The sequence below is a fragment of the Alligator sinensis genome, unplaced genomic scaffold (assembly GCF_000455745.1).
Source record: "Alligator sinensis unplaced genomic scaffold, ASM45574v1 scaffold885_1, whole genome shotgun sequence".
In the NCBI taxonomy this organism is placed as follows: Eukaryota; Metazoa; Chordata; order Crocodylia; family Alligatoridae; genus Alligator; species Alligator sinensis.
This window is the reverse complement of record NW_005842056.1, coordinates 1,349,958-1,371,970: the sequence shown is the minus strand read 5'-3', so window position 1 is coordinate 1,371,970 and position 22,013 is coordinate 1,349,958. Positions and strand designations below refer to the sequence as shown.

The following is a 22,013-nucleotide window of genomic DNA, read 5'->3' as shown; positions in this document are numbered from 1 at the left end:
GCCCCAAGCGCACACGCAGGCGGGACACCTACCCACCCACCCACGGGCAGCAGCGCCTGTGTATCGGCGCGCAGTCCGCGTGGGGCCTCCCTGCTGCTGCAGCCCGGCCCGGCTCCAGACACCCTCCAACTCCTCTGGCCCCACAGGGCAAGGGGAGCTTGTAACACTGCTGGGTGGATGGTGTGAGGCTGCCGCAGCGTGTGGCCCCTGGTGCTGAACCTGCACACGCTGGGTCTTGGGCACCTGCTGCAGTTGTGCAGGACTGTGCCGTCCACAGCACCTGCTCCAGGAGCCACGCTGCGCGCGGTACCACCCCAGCCTGGTGGGCAGCTCCCGTCCCCGACCACGTGCAATGCAGTCCTGGACCACCTGGATCCAGTATGCAGAGGGGTCCCCAACTGGTCCCAGCCCGATGATGTGCCTCCGTGGGCTGGGCTGTATCTTTGACACCCCTACTCTAACAGCGTTCTTGCTGCTGATGTCATTTGGATAAGGGACGAAGACCGGGGCCTCGCTGAGCCAGGCACTGTGCAAACGGAGAGAGAGGCCTTAGCACGAAGAGCTCCCACTGGAAGGGAGCGCGCACACAGCAGAATCATTTATCCCGTGATTTGCATCATACTAAGGAACAGACTTTCCCAAGCGTCTCGCCCACAGTAGGCACTGTTATAGTTCCTGGCTACCAGGAGACAGTGTGAATCAATTTGCACTGATCAAAGATAGTCTGGGGTTAAAATGCCTAAGGAAGCAGACCCATGCCCAATACACCAGAATCACTTAACACTGACACACAGTTATTCCTCACTTTCTGAGGAGCTTTATCATGGATTGGCATGACTTGGACCACTTCAAGGCTGTGTGTTGTGTGTCCGCTTCACTTGGAAGTCCTGTAAGATGGGGAAACAGGATCTATTTGCTTCATGCTATTGGTACAGCAAGGTCAGTGAAAGCTGTGACTTTTCTTTCAGAACATTTTTATACCATCCAAACCCTTAGAGTAGATGTGATTACACTGGCAAAAAGTCCTTTTGCCAGGATAGCTTATCTGATTTCATTTGGGGAATCACTGTAAACTAGAACAAAAGACTGCTTCTGTCAATAAAAGTGATCTCTCTGCTAACATTTGCCAGTTGTAACTGGAGTGGTAACTAGAACTAAACCAGCAAATCCTTTCTCGATGTAGACTGAGCCGTAGTTCATAGTCCTGCTAGTACTGTAATGTGCTCTGGTTTCACTAAATTGATTTAAAAAGTGATCTGGTTTAATTGGTGCAAATTCCTTGCAGAGATGCCTGTAAATTGGCTTAACTCTTGCTTATTATGAAGGTGCAAGGCTCCATAGTTACAGTTTAGCTCCTCTGTAGCAGGGGGCAGGGCCCTCTTCCTTGGATCTCTCAAGTATATTTTAACAACCTTTGCAGGAACAAGGCAGTGGCATTGTCCCCCTGCTTTACCGATGGCAGGCTAGGGTGCTGTCTTGTGTTGTGTCACAGGATCGATTGTGGCATTTTAGTAATAGATTAGACGGGGATTTGTATGGGATGCTCTGGATAATATTGACCCTGTCTCAGGTTGGACTAGATGACTTCCAGAGGTCCCTTCCAGCCCCACTTCTCTATGAATCTATGAACTGAAAGCCAGGATACAACCTCTAGGTTACAAAAGGAAGATGTATGTGGATTTAGACTAAGGTGAGTTCTGCGTTACAGACTTCTGTCGACATGGCAATACGGGTCAGGAATATTGGGAGGCTTGATCAGAGCCCGACACAGCTGTGCTGGCAGAAGCCTCAAGTAGAGACGCAGTTATTCTTGTTAAACTGGGCTTTTACTTGGACAGCTGTAGCCACACTAGCAGGTTGCTGGCACAGTATGTCAGTGAAGCCCTCTCATACTAATTCAAGCTAAACTTGTTTAAGTGAGGGTTAAATCAGTATTGCCAAGTCTCATGATTTTTGGCACTTCTTAAAGTCTACGCTTCGGGAATGTGAAAAACTTAGCACCTGGCAACACTGTTAAATTCATGCAAGTACTTTTACATTCAAGACTTAACTGGTTTAACTAGATTGCTCATACCCATAACCGTCATTTTACTACTTGGTAAAAGGGTGTGGGGCTCCCCAGCCTTAGCTTCCCACTGAGGATGCTGTGTCCTTACATGCCACAGGCTCCCCAGTGAATAAAGATCTCTGCTTAAGGTTTCATCAGACAAAGGATCTCAGATTTAACTGAGGCCTAGGCCATTTAAGGATGTCTGGACAAGAACAAAAAGGTTTCAAAGGACCCAGCATTGGTTGGGATGCTGGACGCAGAGCAATGCTATGAATTCCTAGTCGTTTCCAGCTGGCAACAGGGTCAAACAAATGACTCTAGTGATCTCTGACCAGATTCCCAGATGACGCAGTCGTCCAAAGCTCTGTGGACGATATGCTGCGGAGGTACGTCCAAGCAGGTACTGTGCTTACAGATCTCTATCACGTCAGGAATACATTGCAGCATACAGTATACATTTGAATGAAAAAATGCTTTAAGTAGCCCATGACTCAATGTTTTAAAGGAAAGTTACACCCTAAATTACTTCCACTTAGGGGAGTTCAGTACGGATATTTCTGATTGAAAATACACCATTTCCAGTTTGGTACAAGATGTAGAATGTAAGAACTCAAACCACAGTAGTTACAAGCAGCAATACAATGCAAAAGCACTGGAAAAACAGCCTGACTGCTTCCTAATAGCAGGGCATCAGGACTTGTAGTAGAGATGACATATACCTTTTATTAGACCAACAAGATTTTTGCAAAAAAAAAATCTTTAATTGCAAGCTGTCAGGAACAAACACCCTTCATTGGGCCTTGGAGAAAAGATTGTAAAAGTTCTCCTGGGAGGAAATGATAGTTCATATTTCATAGGATTTCACAGAGGAGTCAAGAGATGGAAAACTCCTCTGGGCAGGCAGTTCATAGCTGGCATGGAGCCTCTCACCTCCCGTGAGGATCTGTGATGATGCAAATTACCTTGACACAAAGGCAGGAGCAGGATCTCAGGTTTCAGGTGATCACAGTTGCTTGGGAAAATATGAAGATTTCATTTTAAAAAATCAGCTAAAATTCAGTATCTGCCATGTGTCCGGTATCCAAGTTGGTCTAGAGGAAAAGGCAATCAGGACTTGTAGTAAAGATGATAACTTTTATTAGACCAACAAGATTTTTGCAAAAAAAATTGACTCTTTAAATGTAAGCTTTCGGGCACAAACACCCTTCATGAAGCATTGCAGAAAAGATTGTAAAAGTTCTCCTGGGTAGAAATGAAAGTTCATATTTCATAGGATTTCACAGAGGAGTCAATAGATGGCAAAATAGCAGAGGCACTCGATTTTGGCTAAGAAATACTTATTTACAGCCTCTTTCAACCAAAATCACTTTACAAGAGCAATGCAGTAGATAAGAAAATCGGTTTTTCATCAATGAAAAGCAGCCACCTCTGCGTAGGCCATATTAGCTGTTTAAACAGCTCACAGCAACATTGCAGCTCACAGCAACCTGTTGTTCTTCCCTTCTCGCTACACAGACCATCAGCTGATGCAAATTAGAAAACTTCTCTTGAAACCCACATTTTGTTGTCAGTGCTGAACTATATCAGCAGAGTATCTGGTCCCAGGATGTTAGACTGGAGTTGTCAGAAGCTCCTAGGCAGGCCAGATGTCACTTCCCAGACTTGAATACAAGATTTAATGCCACTGTACATGTTAAACGTGTCACAGCAGCCTCCATAAGCACAAATGGCCAGTCATTTGCATTCCTTGCTGGATTTCAGTAAGCAAATTCATAAGAAAAGAGTCACTTTGTAAACTGGGTGAGCTCCTGCCCCTGCTGAAGTCTGTGGCCAAGCTCCTCTGACTGTCAAGCAAGGGCCAGGGCTCCACTAGTCTTATTTAGGTGTTAAAGAGAGAAGTTAGCTCAGATAAGTAACCACCATCCTGGTGTCATCAGCTGGCAGAACTGTCATTAGCCACATCCCCAGGAAGCTCAAAGGCTGCCTTGATGATTAATTTTTGTTGCAAGGAAAATAAAAATCTATCCTCTGCCATGGAGTTGCTTCTGTGTGAACAAGGGACCTTTCCGTCCCCAGGGAGGGGGCTTCTGATGCTCTGCAGCTGGAAGTGAGATAACTGCTGAGCTAAAGAGAAGAACGGAGCTGATTTTCATTTCAGAGAGCCGTTGAGACATCCATTTGTTATTGGATCGCAGCTGTACCCAGGAGAGGAGCCAAGAGAAAAGCAGTTCTGCTGCTGTTCAAAGCAGGGATTTGCTCTGAATATTTGTAGATTCAGTACCAGGGGCATCTTGGGCTTCTATATGTGTATAGGCAGGGGGTCTCAGTAATGCCAGATCAGAGGAACTCATCTTACAAGGCTGTTTCTGCTCCTCCCCTTTAGCTGCCACCCTGCAGCCATTCTGGGCATCAGGGGATTGAGCTGGACTCACTTCTACTCATGTGCTGCCCTCTGTTATAAGGAGCTTGTAAGCTGGACAAGGCCAGTGACACCTGTAAAACTTCACGGATTTCAGTGGGTTTGCACAGGTGTAAAACCAAGTGGACCTGGGTCTGCAGCGCTGTGGATGGTGCCCATGCCAGAACAGAACTGAGCCCACTGTCTGCACCCTGTCAGTCCTGTAGGGCTTGCAGAAGCAGGTGAAACCGGTCTTAGTTGGGGAAGCTCTGACCCCACCTAGGCCCCAGGAGGGAGAAATGCGCTGAGCAAGAAACATCCGTTGTTACCTAATCCCTTTTTTGGTGCTGAATCATGCTTTTTTATGTCGGGGTGGAGCAGGCAGTTAGATTCCCAGTGAGGTCCAGTTCCACAGATCATGGGCATTCACTGGAGTGCAATATTGTATTCAGCCGCAGGCTTGAAGTGATGTGGATTAAAACCATTCTCTCTCCCCCGCAGCCGATCTCGCTTCTAAGGGGAGAAACTAATGTAGTTAGTTTGGGACAAACTTAATCAAACCAGGATGCCATGAGACAGGCCTTTGAACGCAGCTGTAGGACTGACCCTAAACACGTGGCCAGCTTCACCGAGGCCCTGAATCTCTTCATCTCCCATTAACTCCCCTGGGGAAGGGGTTCAGGGATTCTAGGGGCTCTTATCCCTAAATCAGGAATGTCTCCCACTCCCTACTCCAACCCATGAGGTAGCGTTGGCTGCTCTAGTGCAGGCTGGAGAGCCCCAACTGGATTTCATGAGGCTGGAGAATGGCATGGATGTAGGGAAGTGGTTTTCAACCTTTTTTTCATTTGCGGACCCATTTGGAAACTTTGAATGGAGGTGCAGACCCCTTTGAATTATAAGTGTGGGTATTCACATACTTTTGATTGATTGTAGTCATCTTTTGCGGACTCCTTTGACAGTCTGTGGACCCCCAGTTGAAAACCACTAATGTAGGGTTATTCACCGCCAAGTTCCTGTCTAGGAAGAGATGTATGGATCCCCTCTCCTCCCATGCATTCAGAGCAAGGATCGGGAGGAAAAGAACGTAATTACCCTTTCATCTTGAGGCTGTAAGGTTAACCGTTTCCTCAAGCAGGAAGAGCAGATATGTGATACTGAGTAACGCATTGCAGAGTTTTAGGTCAGATATGAAAGCTACATGGGGAACTCAACTTCAAATGCTGTGGTGGAGAAATACTGCCAGTGGGAAGTGCCACAGGACCATGCTTTTTGAGGCTTAACACAAGGAGCGGGGAAAACCTCGCTCTGCTCCTGGGCTTCCGGCATTCGCTTGATTATTGGCAGCAGGACCCAGGAGCTTTTCTAGTAGTAGCATCTCTAATGCAGCCTATTCTGCTTTATCTGCTGGGACTAAGCAGGGCATTTCATTTTCTTCAGTGCTCACAGAGAGCTCCAACTAGCATAGCTCAGACAGTACCCTGGAGTTACCCATTCTGGTACATCCATTAGCTTTCCTAGGGTTTTATCCTGCGGCCATCACCTTATCATCTGGGTCCCTAGTTAGCGGGTCTCTTATTATAAACTCAGTGTATCCTACACAGATTCCAATCTTGGGTCTCTCTGCAGCTCCATTCAGCCATGAAGCAGGTCTTCTGTAGAAAAAAGCTGTGTGCCTTTAAGTCGCATCCAGCCCAGGCCCCTGTGGGTGGAAGGGAGATACTGAGTTCCAGGCAGTAATTAAGCTGGCGGGGAACTGTGTGGGTAGTTCCTCATATATACATGCAAACTCTTCCCTTTGAATTGACTCGCTGCATAAACTTGGGACTAAAATGGAGCTTTAATTCAACGTGCTGACTGAATGAGGCAGAGCAGCTTTTGTCTCTGGCAGACTCAAGTTATTGCTCACTGAGGCTAAGTACAGGAAGTCGAAAAGCCTGAGGCTGAATCAATTCAATCTTGACAGGTTAGTCCAAGCTGCATAGATTGAACCTATAAGCAAGTGAACAGACATTCACTTTTGATTCTGGAAATGCAGTCCCATGCCTGCAGTGGCTTCGGTCAGAAGCTGGGGTGAGGGGTGCTTGAGCACGCCTCTCTGCTCAGCTGGAGCAGACAATTTGGGCCAAGGCTAGCCTGCCCACCCTGCGAGGAGGGGTGTGTGCAGGGGAGGTGCAAAGCATCCTGGGATGCTGAGGGACTGTGAGTTAACTTGAATCTGGCAGGAATCAGGGACAGAAGGCCAATACATTGATTTAACTTAAATCAGTTCAGTGTGATACTACATCCATCCAGGTTTATCTTCCACTGGTTTCAGCCATTTTGAAAACAGTTTATGTGCACTGAACTTCTGTTGTGTTACGGATTTGAACCAGTTTCCAGTCACTTCTACCAGTTTATGAGTATTTTGCATCCCTAGCCTAAAGGACTGAAATTGCACTGAGTTCCCACTGGCTTTTTGGAGCTCATTTTGTTTTCCTGTAAGAATGAATGAATGATTGAATATGCTCAGCAGAGGGGCAGAACCTAAGGCTGGGATTTTCAAACTTAAGGACTTAAAGGCATCTAAAACATGAACTGTTTTTCAAAAGCACTAAGCCCTCTGCAATTCCCAGGGAAGTCAAGTCCCAAGGAGTGCTATTTTAGGTCATTTTTGACCATTTCGAATCCTTCTGTGCCATTTCCATAACCCCTGGGTTTTTATTTACCTGTCAGGGGAAGAGGAAGAGAAGATGAAGACAACACTGCAATATCTCACCAAGACCTACATTGCTATCACAATCCAGACCTTGTTTAATCATATTAAACTTCCTGTTTTCCCTTGGGTTGGTTCCAACGCTAGCACTGTGTAACCACTGTCGCAATTGCTGCAAAATCATAGTCCACCTTGACCAGAGAGGAAAAAAACCCAGTAAGGGCTGTGTTTGCTGTTGAAATGATTCCTCTCCTCACCTCTTTCTTTTTGGGAGAATTCATGACCTGGGAACCTATCAACATAGGCATCTACACACCAAGCTACACCAGTGAAGTGTTGCAATGCCCCGTGTACAAAAACGCTCATGTCTGCATGTCTGTTTCTACACTGGATGGGAATAGACTGATCTTGTATAAGGGACTTTGATAGCAGGATTGCTGCATCCAGCCTCAGGAGCATGGGTTGTGTGGGTTCAACTATTTTGGTAGAAAAAGGTCTCTTAACTGGCAGGGATATACTGATACAAAATCTGGGTGAATTCCAGGCCTGGTGAGTATCTTCTCTCCTCAGCCTTCTCCTAGTGTTGCAGCATCTCAGAATTACCCCCATTTTACAGCAGACAAAGAGAGAATTGAGGGAATTGAGCCTGGCTGTCCTACTGTCCAGGCATCCTACCCCATGGGTCCACCATCTTCAAGTTCAATATATTCAGTGTGTGCATTAAACACTCAGTTCTCCATTCTCCTTTGCTATAGGCCATGGAGAAGATGTGGTTATAGACACTTGTGTGACAACCTGCTCTCATGGGGAACAGAGCATCCTGAATCCTTCAGATGACCTGGGAGGGCTGATTCAACCCTTTGAGTCTATGGAAATTATACAGACTGATCTACAGTCAATTATCCATCTCGTCTGGTGTCAGATATCAGTTTCCAAATCTATGAGCCACTGCCTGGTTTTCTCTCTCAATGTGCCGATTCCATCAACTCTGTCTGGGCATTTATAGAGATTTCAGCTTTCAGCTAGGTGCCATGCTATTTGCTGGACACCGCATTCACACGGGGGGCTGGCCAAGATGTTCCTCTTGTGAAGTGTTGTTTTGAAGTGTCTGTATCCAGATCTCCGTCTGTTCAGATTGGCCCATGCTTCTTTGTCAACATTATACTCAATGGGGGACTTATTTAGTGTTGGTATAAAATGCTGTAGGAATGACCTCTTCCAGTGACTGACCCAGTCTGTTGCTGCCCAGTCTCCTCCAGAAGCTTGTGGGCTTTGTGTACAAACAATTTATGACTTTTAAGCCTCTTAAGCCTCCATCTGTTCAGATGTCTTCAGTTTGCAGTTGGTGAAGCTTGCCTCTATTGCCAGTAATGATGTTAGAGTCTGGCTTCTTATACCGCTTGGTCTAAGGCCCGAGAGTACAGGGGGTACATCAGTGTGCATGTACATTTCTGTTAAATTAATTATCCTGATACACAGGCAGATTTAACCTCTAGGATTGAAACTTCACCCAGATACATAGGGCGCCTCACTGCCAGGTGTGCCAGATCAACACCAGCCCAGCCGCTCCAGGGAAAGGTCAGGCCCAGAAGCAGGAAGATGTGAAGGGACTCAGAGCCAGCTGTGTGGTTGGGCTACCTAGATTGAATGCCCCCTAAAGCAGCCCTCTAATGACCCTGGCCGTTGTACTTATTCTGGGACCACTGCTGTAACCTTATGGGTAACCCAGGCCACTTTGACCAGAGATCCCATCAGTATTTTTGGAAAGAAGTAGGGAGATATGAGGAAAAACCAAAGGTGCTGAAGGACAAGAGAATCAGGGAAACCTAAGTGCTTGCTACACAAGGGTGTACATCCTTTCTACATCCTTTCGTACAGGGTGAGTCACCTCTGGTCTTGCTGGAAGACTTTGGGGCTCACTGGGTGGGAGAGAAGGGAAGCAGGAGCACATCCCCAGGTCCTGCTCACATTCCCAGGTCCCTGGTGAAGTGAGGGACTCTGGCACAAGAATACCACTATCCCCTCCCCTCCTGCCTTTCCCCACAGTATCCAGTCTGGGCTTGCAAATGGAAAGTCTGATAAGCTTATTGCATTCAGAGCAAATCAAAGAAACCTTACCCACCACACTTGGTCCTCAGCCCGGGTTCTCTGCTCCTCAAAGCCTGCTGACCCTGCCTCTCTCCTGTTCTCATTTCTCCTCTCCCCCCACCTACATCTCCTATAGGTTTTCCACCACAAAGTGTCAGACTATGAATAGCTTTGGGTGGCTTCCTAATTCCAGAACCACTTACCCAATTCATTTCCGTTTTTGCAGGACAGTCCTTCCTTAGCCCTCCGCCGAACCTACCAGTCTGGGAAGGCAAGAAGATTTTCTCAGTGAACTACAGTCAGGTGGACAAGACCAAAAAATCAGACTCATAATTAAAATATAGTTGGACCTTCAAGCGTCAGGTTTACAGAGGCTTAATTGGAATATGCAGCAAGCGTGGGGAATAGCAGCTGTTGAATTAAACAGTTCAGGAATGATATCAGCACCTTTGACCTGATCTAAGAAACTTGGCAGAGATGGGTGCACTAGTAAGATGGTGTTCTCGTGACAAACTGACTAAATTGTTTAAGGGTTTTTATTTTTCTGCCCTTAAACATAAGAGGGCAGATTCTGCTCTCAGCTCCAGTGAAGTAAGCCGAGGTCGGCTCCATTGGAATGGGTGGAGCGCCTCTGGATTTAGCCCCAGTCTCTATGATGGGGGTAGCTGGTCCAATATGACATTTTCAGGAGGGCGGGGTGGCTTGATACTCCCTGACTAGATTCAAAGCAGTTTGAATCTAACCAGGTGAGGAAAGACTGACACCCCGTTGGGTCATCTTGGAGCGATTCTAGAAGATAAATTATTGCTGAATCTCCTCAAGCTCGGCAGGGAGGATTCACAGAGGCATCACTAGACAAGTTCAAACCAGCTCCTTCCTCCCCTATCCCATCATCACCCTGTGGCCAATACAGACAACGGGCACTTTTCCAAAATGCAGGCATTTCCTGGAATGGAAACTCATTATTAACTCAACCACCACCCAGGCTGGGAAACAAGCTTGGGTCAATCTCCCTTCTTTTTCCACTGTAAATGGCAATGGAGGCTGGAGATTATCCTATTGGGAGCCTAGCTTAGCCTGCAAAGAAACCTCTGGAAGCAACGTTTTATCCATAGGGGATGTCAGGCAATAGAGGCAGCAGGGCCCTTTCCCCAAAGTCTCCCCATTCCTGGAATGCAATTTGCTGCTCAGTTTATCTCCGCATTTTCTAAGGACCTGCAGCTGACACCCTCATGCCAGTGAATATCTTACTCTGCAAAAAATCCCCAATGCTCTGCTGGGTAATTACTGAATGCCAGCAGAGGAGGGCAAGAGGCTGCAATCTCCAGTTCAAGCCAAGACATGACAGCCAGGCTATATGAGTTTCCCGTTCAATGGAGGCAGTGATGTCTGGTGGTTGGAACCAGAACCACCGCCTCTAGACGCCAGAATAAATAAAATCACAGAAAATGAGGGTTGGAAGGGGAGCTCACATCCAGTCCAACCCCCTGCTCAGAGCAGGACCAGCCCCAACTAGATCATCCCAGCCAAGGCTTTGTCTAGCCGGGTCTTAAAAACCTCCAGAATGGAGGCTCCGCAGTGTCTCTGGGCAGCCTGTTCCTGTGCTTTACTACCCTTCTAGGGAGAAAGCTTTTCCTCACATCTAACCTAAATTGCAACTTGAGACTATTGCTCCTTGTCCTGTTTTCTGCCACCCCTGAGAACAGTCCAGCTTCATCCTATGTGGAGCCCCCCTTCCGGTAGTTGAAGGCTGCTATTAAATCCCCCCTCAGACTTCTCTTCTCCAGACCAAATAATCCCAGTTCCCTCAGCCTCTCCTTAGAAGTCATGTCTCCCAGCCCTCTAAACATTTTCATTGCCCTCCACTGGACTCTCTCCAATTTCTCCATATCCTTTCTGCAGTGGGGGCCCCAAAACTGGACACAGGACTCCAGATGTGGCCTCACCAGCGCTGAAGAGAGGGAAATAATCACTTCCCTCAATCTGCTGGCAATGCTCCTACCAATGCAGCCCAGGATGCCATTAGTCTTCTAGGCAACAAGGCCGCGCTGCTGGTTCATATTCAGCTTATTGTCCACTGTCACCCCAGGTCCTTTTCTGCAGAGCTGCTGCTTACCCAGTTGGTCCTCAGCCTGCACCGGTGCATGGGGTTGTTCTGTCCTAAGTGCAGGACTTTGCACGTGTCCTTACTGAACCTCATGGGTGCATCCAGATGGGTGCAGACATGCGTTTCCCTGGGGATAGATAGCGGTGGCATGTAGTTGTCCCTGGTGGGGTTGAGGAGGCTGGAGCCAGCACCTGGGCTGGCACCAGCAGCCTTACCTGGGATCCTGGGGGTCTCCTGGGGCTCCAGTGCTGGTGATCCAGCAGCAGGGAGCCTGGCTGGCAGCCAGAGCATGGCTCTACCCATCCAGGCTGTGGTTTGTGGCGGTGCACACTGCTGCCACGTGTGCTGTTCTGTGTTTTTTCACACCAGGATCTTCCAGTGTCAAAAAACCCCAATGGAGATTACTGTCTCTGGCCACCCAGGTATGGTGCTGTGAGAGGCTCAGGCAGGAGTGACTCAGTGCTAGATATCATCAACTGTTGTTCTGGGGGTTTTTTCAGTGGTTTACATCCAATACAGTCAGGGCCGCTAAGTCGGTGAGAGGAAGAGTGAACATGTGCATGTCTGTGCAAATTAGTTATTCTGCATCTCTCATTTTATGGAATCAAACAATGCCACATTATGTACAGAAGCTTTTCAAACAATCAGTCAATCCCATTAACATATTCCGATTAAACAGAAGTGATTGTCCTACCTCGTATTTAGTTTAGACTGTGCCTGCTTCTTTCCCAGACCTAATTAAAAGAGCTAGTCTAAGATCTCTCCCAGCTATATAAGGTCCAATAAAAGAAACCATCATAAACATTTTGCTTTTTTGTATTTTTGCTAGACCATCACAGCCACAACACCGCTACACAACATTCACACAGTCTGCGGGAATCACTTCAGCCATTTTGATGCAGCACTGACTAATGGGACCAATAGGTTAGCAAACTTTCTGTAGAGGTCCTGTCCAAGCATTGATCCAGCTTAAGCTTGCACGATGCTCATAATTCATGGTCCCAGGGCTGTGTTCCTACTCTCGATTGGGTCATGGAAGTGCAGGCTGCAGCCAAGACTTTGCCTACTTGAGCTCTAAGCTTCCAATTAGTCACCACAGAGCTAAGGCATTGTAGGGACAGCCCAAAGCAAGCACAAGGGGATACTTCAGTAGGAGAGTCAGACAATACATGAACATACATGAACTTTGTAGACATCTCTGGCTACTCTATGCCAAGCTAGCAAGACCCTCTTCATTGCCCACCTGCTAGTAGTTATGTCCTGCTGGGGAGGTGGGAAAGCTCACTCTCTCCATTGAGGCCACTAACCTCTAAAGCCAACACACCTGCAAGATGAAAGCTTGCCCCAGCCCTCACTTCTCAGGGCAGTGATAAAGCCCCAGATAAAAAACAGTGGAGACAAAGCAAAGCTCTTGGTGCATCTGAAGGGGCGAGGACAAGCAGAAATGCATACTCTAGATCTCTTGGCTCAGATGATACCTATTGCAAAAAAAATATCTTTCTTTGCAAGCTGTTGGGTGAACGTGCCCTTCTTTAGGCTGAGGACAAATCCAAGATTTCAATTTAAACCGAAGTAAAGCCTTGTACACAAAGGTTGGGCCCAATCCTTACCTGCCTCTCTGGTGGCTGCAGGAGAGGGTGAGCTGCTAGTAGGTGGAGCAGTCCCTAAACTGGAGGCAGGGGGGTGGGCTAGTGCTTCCCTCCATGGTGGTGGCAGCACCTCCCAGGTGGCACCCACCCACAGGCACCTGGCCTGGGCGGTCCTGGGGGGCACTGCAGTTGCAGAGGGAAGCACCAGGCCCCCACGCAGCTCAGGCAGGCAGGCAGGCTCTGGGGAGAAAGAAAAAAAAAAGATCAGGCTTGCCACTTTTTTTTTTCTTCCGTGGAGCCTGCCTGCACAGGCTGCTGCTGGGCTGCCGCCAACAGCCCCTGGGCTACATGGGGCCCGGTGCTTCCCTCCGCAGCTACTAAAGTAGCAAACTTAAACACCTCGGACATGTTTTATTTTGCTACGCCCCAAAGTCATTTAACGCGCTATATGCCGCCGACACTGTAAACAGCAATGCCATTAAAGGGGTGCAAAAGGGCATTTAAGCGCTTTAAAGGCCAATTTCGTGGTGTGTACAAAGGCCCATACTCTCTCTCAGGGCTGAATCCAAAGCCCATTGCAATGGGACTCTTTCCACTGACTTCAGGGGCCTTGGATCAGGCTCTTAAAAGGGTCTTCCACGTGGTGGATAAGGATGAACCACAACACTGTGTAGTCAGGTCACATGAGCAGTCAGTGTCATGACTTTGGGACGTAGCGAAATAAAACATGTCCGAGGTGTCCAAGGCGTGTGGTTGACTTCAGCACAACAGCAACCCGAAAATGCCAGCTCTCACCCCCTAGCGAGCTGCACAGCACAGGGAGGATTTTGGTGCTGAGGGACTTAAGTGCTTGTTATCAAGATGAATTAAATAACTGCCATGACAAATCACTTCCCCACTCAACGGTTAACAACAGCTGCAGACTTCCTGGCGGAGTTACCAGAATGGAAGAGCAGAAGGTGATCAGATAAAGGAAGAAAAGCCTCTATTTAAAAAAAATCCCAGCAGTGCAAGGATTTGCTTACAGAGGTCATGCTGGGCCAGGGGATCCTGTTCAACAGTGAGTGAATGAAGAGGAAGTTACTACAGGTAGTGCTCATCCCCTCCATCTTCCTGTGACTGTGTGTCATTATTTACTTCAGATAAAGCTTAGCTCTTGATATTACCTGTACTACCCAGCAACAGTGCGTGGATGGAGAAGCTCCCCAGGGATTTCCTTCACCCTGGTTTCTCTGCATGGTGTCTGAGCAAATTGTTGCTTTTACAAGGTTGTGTCAGTCTCTGCCAAGGGACCACCCTGCTCTACCTTCTGACTAGTAAATGTTTCCTAATGTCTTCTCTAATATTTTCCCATCAAGCATACCACATTTTCTAGCAGTGTTGTAGTGAGGCTATGGCTATGACAGTACAGGGAAAATACAAGACAGAAGATCTGCTTGGAGGTAGCTTTAATCGGATCAACCATGTAGCTGGGAGAAATGGCAGACAAACTTTCAGATACAGAATACCCTTCCTCGGGTAGGAGAAAGAAGCAGACACAACCTAAGAGAGAACAAATGGCTTTTGTTTAATCCTGTTACATTAATGGCATTTAAAAAGGGAACTGGCCTGTGGATCAGAGAGAAGTGATCAGGAGTAATTATAGAGCAGGTAAAGAGCAGCTGGATAAATCTAATTATGTAAAAGAATACGGCTATTCCAAAGGCAAGAGGTCCTTGTAGGGCACACAGGGGTTAGCAGAAGGAGCAGGTCAATCAGTTATAGTAGGCAACCATCAGCCCTTCTGGATCATGGTGTATGCATGAGAGATCACCAGGACCTTCAACACATGCACCTAGGCAGGAGCACAGAGGAAGAGAGGCTGCCCAAACCCTCCTCCCCACTTTTAGACAGCATCCAAAGGCCAGACCAAGTCCAGGCATTTGGTGCCTCAATAGCTGTAGTTTTGTACAGTACCTGGAATTGAATCCAGGTCTTCCACATGGTGAATAAGGATGAACCACAACAGTGTGTAGTCAGGTCACAAGAGCAGTCAGTGTTGAATCCCTGGTTTGCATTGTCCAGTTCATCGATACCAGTTATTTTATGGCTGTACCAAGGGTCTAACCGAGATCATGAAGAACAGGCAGGAGGAAAAAGCAAAGCAATGGATGAGGCAGGGAAGGGATTGGACTGGCACTTGGAAAGGGAGAAGGGCTTCCTTTGTGGCACACCAGCTAAAAAGGTTGGCTGCACCGATTGAAGGAATACTTTTATTAAATGCGTCTGTATTATTTGATAACCAGGATTGCAAAACTTCTAAAGAAGTTGGTAAAACACCAGTGCAGCCACAGCAGCAGCCACTGTCAAGCAACAGAAGGGCTCAGCTGGACAAGCAGGTCACCTCAACACTACCAAACCCCAAAGCAGGGGACAGGAGCCCCAGCCCTGACAGCCAGGCTGTCACACCTAGAGGCAAAAGATCCCAGTCAAAAAAGTGTGTGCTTCAACCCTGATTCCTCAGAGGTCGGCACAACAAAACCCCTGAGAGCACTGAGGGTGAAAGCCCGGCCGTTCCCAATTCTGACACACAGGCTTCCGGAGGCCAGCATGACAGAGGGATGCCTGGAGACACGCATTCCCGTTTTGCAGAGTATCACAGGTGCCATGACTTATTTACTTCTATAAAAGACATAGGGTTGTGTTTTAACAAAGCACTGAGGGAATATGGAGAGTAGTACGTAAATGTGTGCAATACTTCTTCTGACCCAAACAGAGTCTTTTTCAAAAGTGTTGAAGAGTATTTCCACCGTGCTAAGGGAGTGCAACCAACACTGTAGCAAGAAAAGCCTCAACCAACAACTAGGGCTAGGTGCAGAAATCACACCGGTGCAGAGAAAACTTCTGAATTTAAACCAGGCTGTAGTGGGTAAGAAAGTGCAATGACGTGGTTGGATCAAGAACGTAATGGGTGTGCATGGGAAATGGCTGTGGGGGAAAAACCTGAGGCTCTGGCTAAGGCACAAAGTGAAGACAGCTGAAAAACTGAAAAGACAGCTGATTCACAAATCATGATGCCTAGAAGAGTTGGGTAACACAGAGTCGGGTCTGGAGGAGATGGACGCAGCGCTGATACTTGAGAAGAGTCTGGTAATACAGAGGCCGAGGCCGCAGCTGGGTGGAGTGAACCCAGGAGTGAGGTACAAGAGTGTGGTGATGTGGAGTCTGCCGTTGAGGACGGGGGGAGTGAACTAGGAGCAATGCACACGAAGAGTCTAATGAATCAGAGTCTGATGCTGAACCAGGGGGTGAAGCACAAGATGAGTGGTGATACAGAGCCTGAGGCAGGCTGGGGGGCAGTGAGCTAGTGGGTGATATGGAAGAAGCATCTGATGATTACCCTGCCCCAAATCCTTGCCAGAGACTTAAATTTATGCCCACGTCACAACCAAGAAACGAAACTTAAGCTTGATTTATGATTGGTCAGAGTAAAAGGGGATAGCCCTGCCATAAATCCCTGCAATTGGTCAAGAAACAAGTTCAGGCCCCTCTCACGTAACGGACAGGAAACCTGACCCACTACCTTGTAACCTGATAGCAACCTGAGAGCACAAAGAACTGCTGCTTGCCAGAAAATTAAAGATTCCACATAGCAGCCCATCATTGGACACCCGCGTCAGACACCTCTGTCTATAAATAGTTTAGCAACTTCCGCCCAAGGCGGAGACCTCTGGGGAAATCTCTGAGGAGAAACCTGAGCTCATCACCAGAGTGACTTGGCAGTCTGATCAGCTGTCAATTGCTCCCCGTCATCGTAAATCAAAGTCCTGCAGGCATGATAGCTCGCTCCGGCACCACGTTCGTCATTATTTGGCTGTAACCCGAACCTATACGCTTGACTGTAATCGATGCAACGGTAACGGAACAAAGGCTCAGCCTGCGTCGCACGTCACTATCTGGGCGACGTAAGTAAACAATCTCCTGCAACCAACACGTGTCTGTGCCTAGTTAATTTCACCCCATCCATTAATCACCCGCCTGTTGAGGCGAAAGGTTTACTGCTCCGGCTCCGGTGGGATTCAGAAAGCAGCTGCCGGCCGGCTGCTCTGATCCCGACACCCTGTGGAAAGAGAAGCGCAAGATTCTGGCAATGCAAAAAACCCCAACAACTCTGCAGAGGTTTATTTGGCGTTTGTAGATCAGTGGTTCTCAACTGGGGTGTCGCAAGGCCTTTTTAAGGGTGCCCCAGCACCAACACTACCATTGCCACCAGATAAAACTGCCCCGTGAGCCTTTGGCCATTTGTACACGCCACAAAATTGGCCTTTAAAGTGGCTTGATGCCCTTTTGCTCCATTTTAATGGTGCAGCTGTTTGCATGTGTTGGCAGCGTAATGACTTTTTAATGGCGGGCTGTTTGCATGGGTCGGTGGCATAATGCACATTAAATGACTTTGGGGCCAGCAAAGTAAAACATCTCCGAGGTGGTTTAGTTTGCCGTGGAGGGAAGCACCGGGCCCTGTGCATCTCAGGGGCTGTGAAGGCAGCCCATGCAGGCAGCCTGGCAGGGACTGCCAGCTCAGAGACCGCTTGACCCACCAGCAGCTTGCCCTCCCCTCTCCGCCACCGGAGAGGCAGGTAAGGGCCAGGCCCGACCCTTGTGTACACACCATGAGGGTTTACTTCTCCCTAACTTGAAGCAGTGTTTTTAAAGACCCACTGCTTCAATTTAGGGAGAATTAAACTGAAGTAAGCCCCGGTGGCATATACAAATGCTCTTTGTTTCCAGGAGCAGCATACAGGGCTGGATGGGGAAGCGGCTACAACAGGAGTGGGTGCTCTTGTTGGCATTAGGGGTACAGGTTGTAACTGTGTTGGTCTAAGGACATAAGCAGACAAGGTTTTTTGGGTAAATCCAATATCTTTTTTTTTTTAATTTTTTTAAAAATCTGCTGGCATTAGGTTTTACTCCCTTCCCTTACCTGCTCTGCTCCCAACTAGCTCTGAGAGACCTAGTGGCTAGTGACAGCCAGAAAAGGGGGGCGGGGTGTTTTCATTACAAACCTGTTGGAAAACGCTAATCAAAAATACAGTGTGATGTTAGAGTTGTGTGCCCAAATGGGTGGTTCCCCCATAGCCAGTGCAATGTCCGAAACAAGTCAATCTGACAATGTGCTAAAAGGGCAGGTCATCCCGGTGGCAGAGGCTGGATGCCCAGATGGTCTGGATCTTCGTTTCATGCTGCTGACACCCTTGCTGCAACATCTCCCCCACCTCAAATTCCTCCTATGTCACCTGGCACCAGGGGAAGGAAACATGCCAAGAAACCGTCTGCAAACCAACCGTTCACCTGGAAGGCAGCAGGGCAGGTGGCTCCGAGTGTCTGGAGCCAATCCTGCCTGCTGTCATGCCTTCCCCTGTTTCTACGCTTGGCTTTTCCCTCTCAGATATGCATGTACCAAAACACCAGCAGGCCCTAGATACAGCCTCTAGTGCATGACTGTGGCCCCTGGGGATGCCCCCACAGAGACTTCACTGCTGCAAATGCAAAGGAGAGCAAGTCTGTGGGTCACTCTTGGGACTGACCCTGCATGGGACATGCTGGGGATGTAGTGCAGACAAGCCCATCAGAGCTGCTCAGTTGGAGAAAAAGGGTAAAAAGCCAGCCCCAAAGCCCATCCCAGTGCTTAGGCTTCTGCCCTTGACCCCAGTGAGCTTTGGAGTAGACCCAGAGAGAGCTGCAGGTAACAGGGCCACATGGATGGTCCAGCTGGCTGTGCCAGTGGAGCTAGCAGCTGATGTGACGGGGGTAGATAGTAAAGCAGGGCAGGAGTAGGGTGACCCCCTGTCCCTAATTGGGTGGGACAGTCCTGGAACGGGAACATCAAGTCCCGGTCCTAGGCTGCATGACTCCAGGACAGCATCTGTCTTGGATTTCCAGTATCATGCAGGGATCTGGGTTTTCTATTCACTGCGGGAAATGGCAGGTTCCCCTTGCAAGCTGGCAACTTTCCAGCCTGCAAGGAGCTGCGGGGAGTGGGACGCAAGGAGTGCACATGCATGATGAGCTCCACACCAGCCATACCACCATGGGGGCAGTGGTGTGGAGTTGTGCCCCTTGCTGCTGCCGGGCAAGTAGGGGACACCTCGCCATGGCCAGTGCAAGGCTCCCAGGGGAGGGCAGGGAGCCCCAAGACTGCAGCAGGGAGCCTGCATCCACCCCTGCCCCGCACAGGCCCTGCTCCGCTCTGCTCCAGCTGTGCCACAGGGGGTGGCGGGCATGTGTCCTGCCATTCAAACAGCACTGGTCCCAGAGCACTCTGTAGCCACAGGCCACCGCACACCTCAGCCCGGTGCTGGCCTCTGAGGCACGGCAGACAGCTCGGATTCCAGCCCCTAGGGGTAGTGCCGCTTCACAGACATGTGAACACACACAGACACACGTGTGCACACACACACACACACACACACACAGAGTCGCTTCTGATTCCAGCCCATAGAGGGCAGTGCCAGCTCACATACATGTGAACACACACAGGCACACGTGTGCATGCACACACACACACCCACACCCACACACAGAGGCAGTTCTGCCCCCCACACACACAGGCAGTTCTGATTCCAGAACTTCAAGCTTCAAGAGAAAAACAGAGGACATAAAGGCATTCGGTTTCGTATCAACAGAGGACAGAGGACAACTGGACTGTGATGGCCACCCTATTTCTACACCTCCCTGCCTGTCTGCCCTCTGACACCGGCGGGGAAGGGATCCTACTTGACCTGCACAACAAAGAGCGCCTCACAAAGACACTGTCATGGACCCAGAGGGACAGATTTCCAGCTTCAGTTTCCCCTGTGCCAAAATGAAGTTTATTTCCCATATTAGGGGACTTTTTACCATCCTTAACGTTCCCTGAGCCTGCTGAAGGGCATGTGAGCCCGAAAGCTTGCAGAAAAACATAATTTTTTATTTTGCAATTTTTAGGGTTGGTCTAATACAAGGTATCGTCTCTGAACCAAGGGTTCCATATTTTTGCATTTCTTTTTGTCTCAGACCAGAACAGCTACCAAATACATCCCTGAGTCAGTCACAGACACTTGAGCGGTTCTGGGCGTCTCCAGTAGAGAGCAGCAGTTCATCTACCTGCTAACCCTGTTCCTCACCCTGTGTTGTTCTCTTAAACCGGTGTAACCTTTGGGCAGACCACCATGTATTGCAAACCTGCTGGGATTATTCTTGTCACATGATCCACATGCTCGTGTCACTGTGGTGCTGCTAGCTGCTCTACTAGCCACTTCCTTTGCTAGTCAGGGACTAACACTGTCAGTGCACGGAGAGTGAATAACAAATGCAATGCAAACGGCATGTGAAGGAACATTAACCTGGGAGTCCCTGTCTCCTGCACTCACAGGCACCCGTTTTTGAAAGGAGCCACAACACTGTCTCCTCTTGCACGCTGCAGCCACAAAGCCCCTGTTGAAAAGCAAAGCCCTACAAATCAGGGACTTGAACTCACACTTCCTACACCCACAGCTAGTGCCCGCACTAGTGTCCTCCCTACCAGAGCATGCTTTTAACTCACCTGTCTGACAACTCAGCAGCGTATAATGGGATCGCTCTCGCCCAACCCACCTCTCATGCTTGCAAAGTGCTCCAAGACCCTTGTATGCAAAATACTCTGCTATAATATCTGGTCTTTACCCAGGGCTGTCCAATGGGGCTATGGCCATGAATACTGACCAGTCCTATCACAGCCAAGGATATACAGCACCCAGATGCCCTGGGCATCACATAGAAGTACCTCCTGGCCTCACTGCTACCTTTTCCTCCTACCCCATGCCACCCACTCCCAAGCCTGATGGCTTTGGACATCTCCCCTCCTGTGCCTGCTTCCTCCCCTGCACCCACCTGAAGCCTGGTGTCCCCATATCTCTCAGGGATCCACAGCCTTTCTCCCCAACAGCTCCAGCTCTGGTTTCTGGCTGTCATGGCCCCAGGCACCTGGCAGCAGCTCCCCACATCTGCCTGTGGAAGGAGGAGCTGCAGTTACATAAAGCCAAGAGCAGGCAACATATGACCCAGCCTCTACAAGCCCTGAGCCATGGATCAAGACCAAACCCCCAGCCCAGGGTCTGCAGTGGCTGTGCCACTGCCCAGCATGCTCCAAATGCAGCAGCAGAGGGGTCCTGCATGCTCCAGCCCAGCTCATCCCTCCCTGCCAGGTGGGGCTAGGGGTCCTGGCACACATTGGCTCTACCCACCCCTACCTCATTATTGCGGTAGTGCAGGTCACTACTGCAGCAGGCAGATCTCCATCCCTGGCGGGGTGTGGGGGTGGGTTGAGGCACTGCCCAGCACGCCCCCATCTTCTGCTCCCAACCTGGGTGGCATCCTCAGCCACTGTCGGTCTGTCTGTCTGCAATGGGCTGGTTCATCTGGTCCTTCTGTGAGGTGACATAGGGAGACTGACTGAAGAAGGGACATGAGGGCAGGGCTGCAGCCCCCATGCACTAAGCCTGTAGGTGTGATGGCCCCGAGTGGTTTCATCAGGCCTCACACTTAACGTCCTAAAGCCACCATTCAACAGGACGGGGTGGCAGAAGTGCTGAGCCACTGTGGTCCATGGGGGCTCAGCACCCTCCAGATCATGGACTGAGGAACATTAAACTTTCAAATCCTGGTCCCCAGCTACCCTCTCTTGGGGTCACCCAAGATCACACAGCACTGGTCTGTGCATCTGTTCTCTAACGTAGTTTCATAGTTTCATAGTGGGCAGGGTCAGAAGGGACCTGAGCAGATCATCAAGTCTGACCCCCTGCCATGGCAGGAAAAAGTACCAGGGTCAAATGACCCCAGCAAGGTGTTCGTCTAACCTCCTCTTAAAGACCCCCAGGGTAGGAGCCAGCACCACTTTGCTTGGAAGTTGGTTCCAGATCCTAGCCGCCCTGACGGTGAAGTAGCGCCTCCTGATATCTAGTCTGAATCTACCCTCTGCCAGCTTGTGACCGTTATTTCTAGTCACTCCTGGTAGTGCTTGGGGGAACAGGGACTCCCCCAATGCCTGCTGGTCCCCTCTGACTAGTTTGTAACAGGCCACTAGATCCCCC

The 22,013-nt window shown here is 49.1% G+C and overlaps 1 long non-coding RNA gene across 2 annotated transcripts; it reads right to left on the bottom strand.

Annotated features, from left to right (window-relative positions):
- Positions 1–3,045: 3,045 nt before the first annotated feature.
- On the bottom strand, positions 3,046–12,987 carry LOC102369297. Of its 2 annotated transcripts, XR_001357970.1 has the most exons (4): positions 12,949–12,987; positions 9,435–9,494; positions 4,778–4,961; positions 3,046–3,141 (listed from the first exon to the last, which is right to left on the bottom strand). It is a non-coding gene; the product is annotated as an uncharacterized LOC102369297 (long non-coding RNA). The 2 variants fall into 2 exon arrangements; XR_323746.2 differs by lacking the exon at positions 3,046–3,141 and having other exon boundaries at positions 3,295–4,961.
- Between the last annotated feature and the right edge of the window lie 9,026 nt (positions 12,988–22,013).